Source organism: Sus scrofa, chromosome 1, assembly GCF_054392235.1.
Source record: "Sus scrofa isolate SSC_HxYL_T2T_F1_AM1 chromosome 1, Sscrofa_HxYL_maternal_Yorkshire_Landrace_v2.0, whole genome shotgun sequence".
Classification (NCBI taxonomy): domain Eukaryota; kingdom Metazoa; phylum Chordata; class Mammalia; order Artiodactyla; family Suidae; genus Sus; species Sus scrofa.
In genome coordinates this window covers 44,587,176-44,599,636 of record NC_139383.1, presented here as the reverse complement: position 1 = coordinate 44,599,636, position 12,461 = coordinate 44,587,176, and the positions used below count along the sequence as shown (strand labels likewise).

Genomic DNA, 12,461 nt, shown 5'->3' with positions numbered 1-12,461 from the left:
GAGAGGAAAAAATCTCCATCCAAGATTACTCTACCCAGGAGTTCCTGTCATGGCACAGTGGAAATGAATCTGACTAGGAACCATGAGGATACAGGTTCAATCCCTGGCCACACTCAGTGGGTTAAGGATCTGGGGTTGCCATGAGCTGTGGTGTAGGTTGCAGACATGACTCAGATCTGGCATTGGCTGTGGCATAGGCCAGCGGCTACAGCTCTGATTAGACTCCTAGCCTGGGAACCTCCATATGCCGTGGATGCCACCCTAAAAAGAGACCAAAAAAAGTTTACTCTACCCATCAAGGCTTTCACTCAGATTTGAAAAAGAAATCAAAAGCTTTACAGATAAGTAAATGCTAAGAGAATCCAGCACCACTAAAACAGCTTTACAACAAATACTAAAGGAACTTCTTTAGGCAGAAAAGAAAAGGCCACAACTAGAAACAAAAATATTACAAATGTCAAGGCTCACCAGTAAAAGCATACATATAGTAAAGGCAGGAAATCATCCACACACTAATATGCCACCAAAACCACAAATTGTGAGAAGAGGAAGGTACAAATGCAGGTCTCCAGGATAGATCATATTCTGAGTCACCAATCAAGCCTGGGTGAATTTAAGAAAATTGAAATCATATCAAGCATGTTTTCCAACCACAATGCTATACGACTGGAAATCAACAAGAAGAAAAAAAACTGCAAAAAATCACAAACACGTGGAGACTAAATAACATGCTACTAAACAACCAATGGATCACTGAAGAAGTCATAGGAAATTAAAAAATACCTAGCAGCAAATGACAACGAAGATACAACACTCCAAAACCTATGGGATAAAGCAAAAGCAGTTCTAAGAGGAAAGTTTATAGCAATACAAGCCTACCTCAGGAAACAAGAAAAAGCTCAAATAAACAACCTAACTTTACATCTAAAGCCACTAGAGTGAGAAGAATAGACAAAACTCAAAGTTAGCAGAAGGAAAGAAATCCTAAAGATCAGAGCAGAAATAAATGAAATAGAAATGAAGAAAACTATAGAAAAGATCAATGAAATGAAAAGCTGGTTCTCTGAAAAGATCAATAAAACTTATAAACCCTTAGCCAAACTCATCAAGAAAAAAAGAGAGAGAACTCAAATCAATAAAATTAGAAATGAAAAAGGAGAAGTAACAACGTACTTGACAGAAATACAAAGGATCATAAGTGACTACTACATGCAATTATATGCCAATAAAATGGACAACCTGCAAGAAATGTACAAATTCTTAGAAAAGTACAATCTTCTAAGACTAAACAAAAACAAAATAGAAAAGATGAATGAACCAATCACAAGTACTGACATTGAAACTGTGCTTAAAAATCTTCCAACAAACATAAGTCCAGAACCAGACAGCTTCACAGGCAAATTATATCAAACATTTAGAGAAGAGCTAACACCTATCCTTCCTGAAACTATTCCAAAAAATTGCAGAGGGAGAAATATCCCAAACACATTCTATGAGGCCATCATCACCCTGATACCAAAACTGGACAAAGATACCACACACACACACACACACACACACACACACACACACACACACACAAAGAAAACTACAGGTAAATATCTCTTATGAATATAGATGAAAAAATCCTCAACAAAATTCTAGCAAACCAAATCCAGCAATACATTAAAAGCATTGTACACCATGATGAAGTGGGATTTATCCCAAGGATACAAGTATTTTTCAACATGTGCAAATCAATCAGTGTGATATATCACATTAACAAACTGAAAAATAAAAACCATATGATCCTCTCAATAGATGCATAAAAAGCTTCTGATAAAATCCAATACCCATTTCCGGTTAAAAAAAATGTTAAATAAAAACCATCCAGAAACTGGGCATAGAGGGAACCTACCCCAACTTAATAAAGGCCATGTATGACAAATCCACAGCTAACAACATTCTCAATGGTGAAAATCTGAAAGAATTCCCACTAAGATCAGGAACAAGACAGCATGGCCACTCTCGCCACTACTATGCAACATAGTTTTGGAAGTCCTAACCATGGCAGTGAGAGAAGAAAAAGAAATAAAAGGAATCCAAATTGGAAAGGAAGAAGCAAAACTTCGCAGATGACATGATACTATACCTAGAAAATCCTAAAGATGCAACCAGAAAACTGTTGAGTTCATCAATGAATTTGGTAAAGTTGCAGGATACAAAATTAATATGCAGAAACCCACTGTTTTTCTACATACTAATAATGCAAGATCAGAAAGAGAAGTTAGGGAAACAATCCTATTTACTGTCACATCAAAAAGAATAAAATACCTAGGAATAAACCTACCTAAAGAGACAAAAGACCTGTACTCTGAAAATTATAAGACGCCAGTGAAAGAAATCAAGATGACACAAACATATGGAAAGATATACCCCATGTTCTTGGACTGGGATAATCAATATTGTCAAAATAGGACTATACGGCCCAAGGCAATCTACAGAGTCAATGTAATCCCTATCAAATAGCCAAGGACATTTTTCAGAGAACTAGAACAAAATATTTTAAAGTTTGTTTGGAAGCACAAAAGACCAAGAATAACCAAAGCCATCCTGAGAAAGAAAAATGGAGCTGGAAGAATCAGGCTCCCTGACCTCAGATTATACTACAAAGCTATAGTCATCAAAACAGCATGGTACAGGTACAGAAATAGAGATCAGTGGAACAGGATAGAAAGCCCAATATTAAACCCCACACACCTATGGTCAACTAATCTATGACAAAGGAGGAAAGAATATACTATGGAGAAAAGACAGTCCCTTCAATAAATGGTACTTGGAAAACTGGACAGCTGCATGTAAAAGAATGAAATCAGAACACTTCCTAACACCATATACAAAAATAAACTCAAAATGGATTAAAGACCTAATATAAGACCAGATGCTATAAAACCTTTAGAGGAAAACATAGGCCCAACACTCTCTGACATAAATCATAGCAATATCTTCTCAGATCTACCTCCTAGAGTAATGGCAGTAAAAACAAAAATGAACAAATGGGGCCTAATGAAACAAAAATTTTTGCATAGCAAAGGAAAGACTAAACAAAACAAAAAGACAACCCACAGAATGGGAGAAAATATTTGCAAATATTGTAAATATATAAATATAATAAGATTCATTGAGTTAAAGGCAAAAATAAATAAATGAATAAATTGGAGTTTGAAGAGAAAAAAAACAAAAAAAGACATAGTGCTATGTGGGGGGATGGGGCAAGTTGCTATAGAAACAAGAACATATAACCTAATATGAGGCAGATTTGAGAAGCATTAGGAAAGACACTCAAAGGTAGTTGTAGAAATATACCTGACAGAGGAATTGGAGTTAGTGAAATCAAAACAGGGAATTGTCTTCTACATTAAAAAGAAAAAATGTTGAAAGTTTCTGAGAAGCAGCAGAGTACTTCTGACAGCCTAAAAGGAGTTAAAAATGTACTTGGTCCAGAGGGCAGTAGAAAGCTACAGAAGAATTTTAATCAGGGAAATGGTCTGACCAGAGGTGATGGCTGCCACATGGAGGGTGGTTTGGCAAAGCTAAAGGTAGTGAAGCCAATTAAGATGCTGCGATGGGAATCACCATGGAAACCGATGCTTTCCTAGACAATAAAGGTGCTAGTATTGCAAAGAATGGCACTGATTCTGAAATCTTTAAGAGAAGGAATTGATAGATTTTAGAAGTCAACTGGATGCCTGCAATGAGGAAGAAGAAAGGACCACTGGTGATCCAGAGATTTCTGGTTAACCTTGCTTTTACATGTTCCATGGTGCTTGGGAAGGTAAGTAGGCTTTGTCCATTACCAAAAAAGAAACTAGCCTTACAGACTTAGTTATCCAATTGGAGCTCAAAATAGGATGCGAAAAAAAATTTTTTTTTTGATATTTCAATTCAAACAAAGTTGGCCTTGGTAGGATGCCCAGAACCTCTTTCTTTTATCTCACTACCCTGACTGTCCAGGCTCCATCCAGCAACCACTGAGTGGCTGAGGCCAGCAAGATTCTAACCCCTTTGTCTGAGGCTGGCAAGACCTAGTTCTGCTTCCATCCTGCAAGAACAATATTGGATCCTGGTATTTCTCAGAATACAGCACAGTACAAAACACACCTCCCTCTTCCTAATTTGATGCCCCTCTACCCCAACCCCAGGGTATAACTTTGGTGTTATTCTGCTAACTCTCTTCCTCTCCACTAAACATAAGGACTGGAAGTGACAAGTAGCCAACAACAACAAAAAGCTCCATCCTGACACAAAGGCTTAGGTGACTGGATGGCTAGTGATATAATACAGAGCTAAGATACTCTGGAAGAACAGAGATGGGAATGTGGTCATGAGGTACATATTTCAAGAGAAATGGGATGCCACTTCCTCCCACCCCACCCCCTTTGGAAACCACAAGTCTGCTCTCCATGTCTGTGAGTCTGTTTCTATTCTGCAGATTGGATCATTTGTGCCACATTTTAGATTCCACATATAAGTGATATCATATGGTATTTGTCTTTCTTTTACTGACTTAACTACACTTATTATGAGAATCTCTAGATGGATCCATGTTGCTGCAAATGGCATTATTTTTTTCCTTTTTATGGCTGAGTAGTATTCCATTCACACAACACTGTAAATCAACTATACTCTAATTTAGAAAAGAGAGAGCTAGGATGGATCACAGCTATGACTAAGAAGGAAGGATCAACCTTGCAATTCCAGGGAGAATGGGTTCCTTAACCTGCAAGTGGCTATATGTGGAAGGAAAAAGAGGTGTTATTTGGTTGATTTGGTTTGGTTCTTTTTTTGTGTGTGGTTCATTTTTTTTTTGTTTGTGTTTTGGCCCTGGTATTAATTATTACGTAATGTAAAGAGTAACGACCTGTCTGGTTCCCCAGGTTTGAGTCCTTACAGATGCTAAAAAGCTCTGTCTCTTCAGACTTCCTCTGGACTTATAATGGCTTCATCTCTCAAACAAGTGTGCAGCTATGTACCTCCTATGTAAAAACAACTGCTTCCCTATATAATCCCTAAGCGCCAAGAAAAAAAATGTATTCACCACCCCCTCCAACCTTTCTTGCACTTTCAGTCTCTATATTTTCTTCATATCACTCTCTCCATCAATCTCATCCACACATTCTTTAAAATCTCAACACATCATCACTGAAAACAGAAATTATATTTCCCTTTAAAATATTCAGTAGATTGAATATGACAGTTAACCATGCACCATTTTATAAATACCTCTTCTATATTATCTCAAACTTATACTGAATTCTTTCTTGTTGTTTTATTTTTTCCTGCATTCATTTCTTGCCCCTAAATAGATCCTATGCTCCTTGAAGGGAGAGAAAATTTCTGATTCATCTCTGAATTCCCCACAATACCACATCCATAAAGTAGACAGTCAAAAGATATTGACTGAGATGCCTGGAAAAGTATGTGTAAAAAATATTTTTAAACAAGGTGTTATTGTTACTACTCTTTGCATTAGTTTTGATGACAATTCCTCTTCTATCAGATACTTGTCAAATGAAAGAGAATGCTGTAAACTCTCATACTTTAGACACTATAAATTCCCATAGTGCGGAAGACTTCCAAACTCTGATATCTTGGAAATCAAAAAATTACGTTAATCCAAAGGATATGGTTATATCTATTCCCTCTGCTTTTCACCATCCATGTCAATAGTTTGTTACATTGTTTCACTCCTTACTCTCCTCCTGCTAGAGCAGCCCATTTGCAACAGAACTGGGCTGCTGCGGCACTACTAGCAGGCTGAAAGGCAGAATACGGTCTAGCTGGTTAGTCTATTTTAATTCAGATTTTTCTCAATAGAAACAGGCTGCTAAGATGAATGTGACTGACACTGACCAATGGATAGATCCAATTTTTCTTAAGCAGGTATCTCTGCTTTGTTGAAGACAAGTATGTCTTGTCACAATTTGGCTGCCTAATTTTAGCTCCAACTAGGGTTTGCTTAGCCACGAAGTTCCAAATCCAAGCCAGAAATAGGCAGAAGAGTGATGGTCATGTGTTTAACGAGATCCCAGGCAACAGGCCAACACACATTGGAGCTGGGGTGGAATTTCTTGCCCTGTGAAAATGCAGTGCTAAATCTTCCTCTCCCTCTTCTCTCTTTCTCTACAAGTGGATCTCTCCTGCACAGTGTGCTGGGCTGTCACCCGAAACTAATGAGGAAGATGTGTCTCCCAGCAATCTGAGCTACAGTCAAAAGTGCGTGACCTACCAGGCTTCACAGGCCAACTTGGACCATGATTTCTGGAATGGTTGGAAAAAGTATTTTAATATAGTTCACCTTGGTATACTATTTCATCAATAACTTCTAAAATTTCACAGGGTCCATCTTTAAAGTCCTTAGACATCCTCAGCTTACAACCCATAGTAGTACATTTTTTACTGTAGGAAATGAACTTCCTCACTTTCTCTTCCTCTTTCACTCACTGCCTTTCATTTAGACTTCTTTTTTTTTTTTTTTTTTTTTTTTTTGGAGATGAAGTATGAACTCCCACACGACCTCCCATACTCACTCTTCCCTTTCCTTCTGGTTTATCAGTAACAGTTGAAGCATATTGACCAAGAAAAGTAATTATAAACATAATTTGTACTTTATAAATACCTAAAATTAGCTGTATGAGCATGTCTTCTTTCCTTTCATACCCCTTTCACAAAAACGTTACTACATGTTAAGTCACTATAGAGCAAAAGCAAAAAATAGCACATTTATAAATTTTATAAGTTTTATCATTTTTTTTCTAGGACTGATTCCACAGAAGACTTGAGAGAGAACATATAAAAATAAAACAGTCTCAAGGACCAGAAAAGACAAATAAGACCCATAATCTCATTCAGCTTAAAATCCTTAGGTCATTTTCAGATATTTTGTAGTTGTTAGCTACCTATAGTTGCCAAAATCAAGGAATCAACATGTATTACAACCAACTATAATATTTTAAGATGTAATTAATGTTCTAAATTTAACAAAAAGAAAAACATTTTATCCTAGGGAAACTCTTAGGCATGTTAACTGTGTCCCACTCAGGGAGATATGACCTTCACATTGGGCTTTATTTTATATGCAAAGGTCACAGGCTTTAAAAAATGTTTCTTCCTATGCTGACAGAAATGGGTTTGCCAGGATCCTTCATTCTTACCTGTTTCCCATTGTGATCTAGATGCCATATCTAACCACAGACCTAAGTCACCCCATCTATCCCATACCCAGAAATGAACCTCTGTGATACAGACTCATCAATTGAGGAAACCATCCAGTTGGACAAATAACATCAATGACTAGCTAACGAGCTGGTAGATGATTTCAAACTTTAGTGATAAGGAGAGTTCTACCTATTACATTAAATATTTTGCTAAATATTTTGACTGTCAGTATTACTGACCAAGAGATGAATCCTAAAAGTTTACCTGGAGTCCTGGGGATGGAGAGCAGTATTCCTATAATTCCTCCTCTCATTGTGAAGGCCATCCTCTCAGAACAAAGATGCATCTTGAGGAGGAAAATATCATCATCTCCTGGGACTCATCATGTTCTTTCCTGCTCTAGGCCTTTGCACTGCATCCCTTCTTCTTTTGATGCTGTCCTCTTCTAGTTCCCTTTTGTCTGCCTAATGTCAACTAATTCCTCAGATCTTAGCTTCTATGTCACTTGTCCAGGAATATAGCAATGAAAGGGTAAGAGCACTTGCTGATCAGCTGGAGAGACCCTCATCAATGCTTCAGCCAAATTATCAGTAGCACCTTATTACTAATTTTGTTGACTGCTGTTCTCCTCAATAAACTGCTTAATCATATCCATTAAACTTCCAAAATATGAAAATCTCAGTTATTAGATACTAAGAAATGCTATCAGTTAAAGAAGTAGACTCTCTGCCTTCAAGGAGATCAGAAGCTGGCAAAAGCAAGAAACATACAAACATACAAAATAATAAGGCTATAACCAATGTATGTACAAAGCACCACAGGAATATAATATATCTATAGGTGGAACTGAGTCTGAAAGAGTGAGTGGGATTTGTAAGGTAAGAAGGTAGGAAAGTCATTCTAAACAAGAGAAACAACATAACCAAAGGAATGCCAAGGTAGAAGGATAACTGTGGATTCAATATTAGAAATAAATGTGTTAGGTTCCTAATAGGAGGTGAGCAATGGTAGAGGAGATGGGCAGGATCAACTATATATTTTGTGGAGCCCTACACAAAATGAAAATATGAGAACATCAGACAAAAAAGCAGGAGGAAACATGCAGTTAAAGGTACTAAAATACAAAGCTTTTTCCTTTAAAAAAGAAAGTAATAGAATCATAATGGTGACATATGAGTAATACGCATTTGCAAATTACAAAGAAGAATATGTTTGGTGTCATAATTTTATGTAATATAATGAATAATAATACTTTAGTAATGTGCTATCTTGATTTCTGATTCATTTTTCTACAAATTCATTGACAAGGAAAAAAGAAATTATAATTTTAGGAAGTTAATTTTCAAACAATATAATAAAAGCAGTGTCAGTTGCTAATACAAGATCACAAAGACTTTTTTCATAATTTTTAATTTTTAAGAATGGTCTTTCTGCTGAGGCAAAATTACTGGCATCGGTAAGGGTACTCTATAGGCAATGACAACATTGCAATACATTTCTGATAAATTATTCCATAATATAAATATTAGTATAGCTGGAGCTGGAACTCTTGTAAAACAATTTTTTAAAGATTTGACTTTTCATATAAATCAATTTCTTGTAGATCTGAATGTAAATTTATACAATGACATTTCAATGTTTCCTCTGACATTTCCTAAAACTTGTGTAGATTATATAAGAAACTAAAAGTAGCTTAATGATTTGCATATAATTCAAAATACTTGTTTATGCAATCTATCTTTTTTTTTTTTTTTTGTCTTCTGTCTTTTTAGGGCCGCACCCATGGCACATGGAGGTTCCCATGCTAGGGGTCTACTCGGAGCTGTGGCTGCTGGCCTACACCACAGCCACAGCAACGCCAGATGCGAGCTGCGTCTGCGACCTACACCACAGCTCACGGCAACACCGGATCCCTAACCCACTGAGCAAGACCAGGGATCGAACCCGTAACCCCATGGTTCCTAGTCGGATTCGTTTCTGCTGTGCCACATGGGAACTGCAATCTCTGTGTCTTTAATTGCAAGGAAAACTGGATTCTGTAATTGTCTCATTAAAGGTTCATGTGAAGTGCAATATGAAAATAGCATTCTTTTCTGTCAAATGTGATCATCTTTAAATTGAATTTCCAATCCTAAGCCTATGGATATTTTCTTTGTAATGTTGCAGTAGTATTCAAAACCAGAAATTCAAAACTCTTTTAAGAACTTCCTGATATGTTTTATTGCAATATCTATATGTACATTTTGACTTTGTAGTAATTTACCAAAAAGTTTATTGTCCCACTTCTAGAGTTCCAACCCTGCACTCAGGCTGTAGAATTCATATTTGTGCAAATGCACAGGGATGGGCTCCAGGGATGGACAAGAAGCCCAACTCCCACCACAGCAGAGGTGTTGACCCCATACAATGTCCCTCCTTCCTCTCAGGGCCATTACTGCTGTCACTGCTACAGCTTCAGCTTCTACTACTGTCATGGCAGTTGCCAATCCAGGTTCTGACCCTTGGGGTCAGATCCCTTGGGCACCCATGGCACCCCAGACTGTCCCAGGTACATGCCAGGAGGCCAGGGTAACTGCTCATACATGGGCTACAGCAGGGCTGACTCACACATATGTAAGCCACAGCCTAATATGTCTGCACTGTGCATGTCCATGCTCCATTGTTACTGTGTGGTAGCTCACAAAACACAGTTCAAAGACAAAATTATCAGGAATTTCAAGAAGTCCATAACAGAGTGCTAGACCAAGGGTGGGGTCCCTTTTGAAAGCAAGGCCCTGTGTGACTGTACAAACCACTTGCCTAAGAAGACTGCCTTGGGGATGGAGAATAAAAGAAGGAAAGGGAGTCTTTTTAAAGAGCGTGGGGACAAATTCTAAAGCTTTTTAAATGTCTTAAGAAAGAGCACTAAAGATTTAGGCACTTAAAATTTTGAAGTAGGAAAGGGACATTAAATTTGTGTTTTAAAAAGATCACCTGGGGAGGTCCCATCATGGCTCAGCCGTAAGGAACCCAACTAGTATCCATAAAGAGGCAGGTTCGATCCCTGGCCTCGCTCAGTGGGTTAAGGATCTGGTGTTGCCATGAGCTGCAGCATAGGTCACAGACACAGCTCGGATCTGGCATTGCTGTGGCTGTAGCACTGATTTGACCCCTAGCCTGGGAATGTCCTTACGCCACAGATGTGGCACTTAAAAAAAAAAATCACCTGGTGTCAAATCAGACAACAATACTAGATCAACTGACAAATGTATATAATCTAAGCAAGTGATTCTGAGGCACTGGATTTAGGGACAGTAACAGATTCAAGTCATAATCATACTATTTTGAGTACTAAATATATTGCTAGGCACTTTACAAACATCATTTATAGTCCTCAAATAACCCTCCGAGTACATATTATCCCCATTTTGCACCTGAGGCTGCTGAAACCCTCAGAGCTTCATTTCGCAAAGTCATACAGTAAGTAAAATAGGGCCATGAGCTCATTAAGCCCTGAGCTCATTCTTGCCCTTTCCTTCAGGCCTCACATCTTATGAGCTCAAGGAGGACACCCTGAAATATGGTGACAGATCTATGCAAAACTTCAGGGAGTGGAAAGAGTCAGATTCCCTTAACATTTCCCCCGTCCTATCCAACACCCTCTAAAGTTCTCTAGTTTATCCATATTTATTTCCTGTGTATTTCAAAAGATCCTATGACACAAAGAGGATCGAGGTCTGAGAGAAGATATTCCAGGAGATTCTTTCCAGGTCGTTTATGCATAGCACCTAATACATCATTGGCATTCTATCAATATTCCTTTCCTTTCCCTCCTGCTTCCCTAAACATGGTCTCAATGTACTCAAGTTCGATTTGCTTGGTTTAGCGTTTCCTCCTTTCCCCCCTAAGCTGATACCCCACCTAACTACCCCCCCCCATGTGTCAGTGATTGTCAGTTTGCCCAAAAGCCATGGGAAATAGGTGAATTTTCCAAGCTGTGGAGACACTGTCCTCATTTAGTTCAGAAATAGCTTGTGGGAAGGCATGGTTGGGAGAAATGAAAGAGATGAGGATGTAAATGAGTGAGGCGATTAGCACCCAGGCAGCATCCAATAAATGTCAACAGCCCATCAGCCACAAGAGAAGGATGTTTAAAGGGCTCTTCTATTACCTACCACAGAGCAGGTGAGAGCCCTCCTACACTGAACACCTCCAGGCTGCACACAAGGAATTGGTCACAGCCTCTAGTCTGAAAAATGACTACACCTTCCTCATTCAACAAAAATGTCCCTCTGCTCTGACAAAGACACCATGCTTGATGTTTCCTACCCATTTAACCATTAAGATCTTGGAATGTGGTAATGTTGAGATATACCATGTTTTGTCATATATGTAAAAACTAGGAGAATGAGACCTACTGAGTTGTTTCATCAGGTCTTGGGCCAATTCTCCAAAACCAGTGACATTCAGTTCAAGGTTAAGTCAGAAATTATTTAGAACAGAAAGTTCCAAATGATCATTCTGTTTCCCAGTGTACCAATCCTTGCAGTATTTATTATTATTTAAGGAATAAATATCAACTATTTTAGCCCTTCTCAGGATTAAAATAAAGTTCAACTTTACACTCAAGTCCATATAACAAACAGTTATTGGTGGGGGCGGGAAAATCGTATTTGCTGAGCGATGACCTAGACACACATCGAGAAGCCCCTTACATACATGTTCTCATTTACTTTCACAGGGACTGTTATCGCCTCCATTTTACATATGAGGAAATTGAGACTCAGAGAACTGAAGCAACTGACCACCTATAATAGCACTAGTGCAAAGTGGAGTCAGAATTTGATTTTAGTTCTCTTTAATTTCAAGTGAACTCTATGTGTGAGAGTTCAGAACTTGTGCAGGCACACACAATTTACTCCAAGTCACTTAATTAAGTGGAACAAAAAGCAAGCACAAAAGTGCTGATCTGTCCTGATTCAAAAATGTAGTCTTACTCTCTAACCCAGCATCAAGGTCATCTATTTCTTTGGGGACTTCTTATTTTCCTGCAGAGCTAATCACTATGCTACCAATAATATAAACTGAATCAATGTTTGCTTCCTGGGGTTTGAGTAAAATTCATAGCAGGTGGTCAAGGTACACCAACTTTTGTAGTAAACTGGGAAATCATTGCTTCCTCAATTGATAATCCAGGCAAACTGAGAAATACCATGAATTAGCTTGAGTTAAACAGTTGGCTACAGTTGTGCCCTGTATACTCTGCTTAGCAACAACAGCCCGGT

The 12,461-nt window shown here is 38.1% G+C and overlaps 1 protein-coding gene and 1 long non-coding RNA gene across 7 annotated transcripts in view; both read right to left on the bottom strand.

Annotated features, from left to right (window-relative positions):
• PHF3 (PHD finger protein 3) overlaps positions 1 to 12,461 on the bottom strand; it is a 1,103,753-nt gene that overhangs the window by 698,201 nt on the left and 393,091 nt on the right. The window lies entirely within an intron of this gene.
• The window catches only part of LOC146406051 (uncharacterized), a 215,811-nt gene that overhangs the window by 177,080 nt on the left and 26,270 nt on the right, over positions 1 to 12,461 (bottom strand). The gene's annotated exons all lie outside the window — the stretch shown is intronic.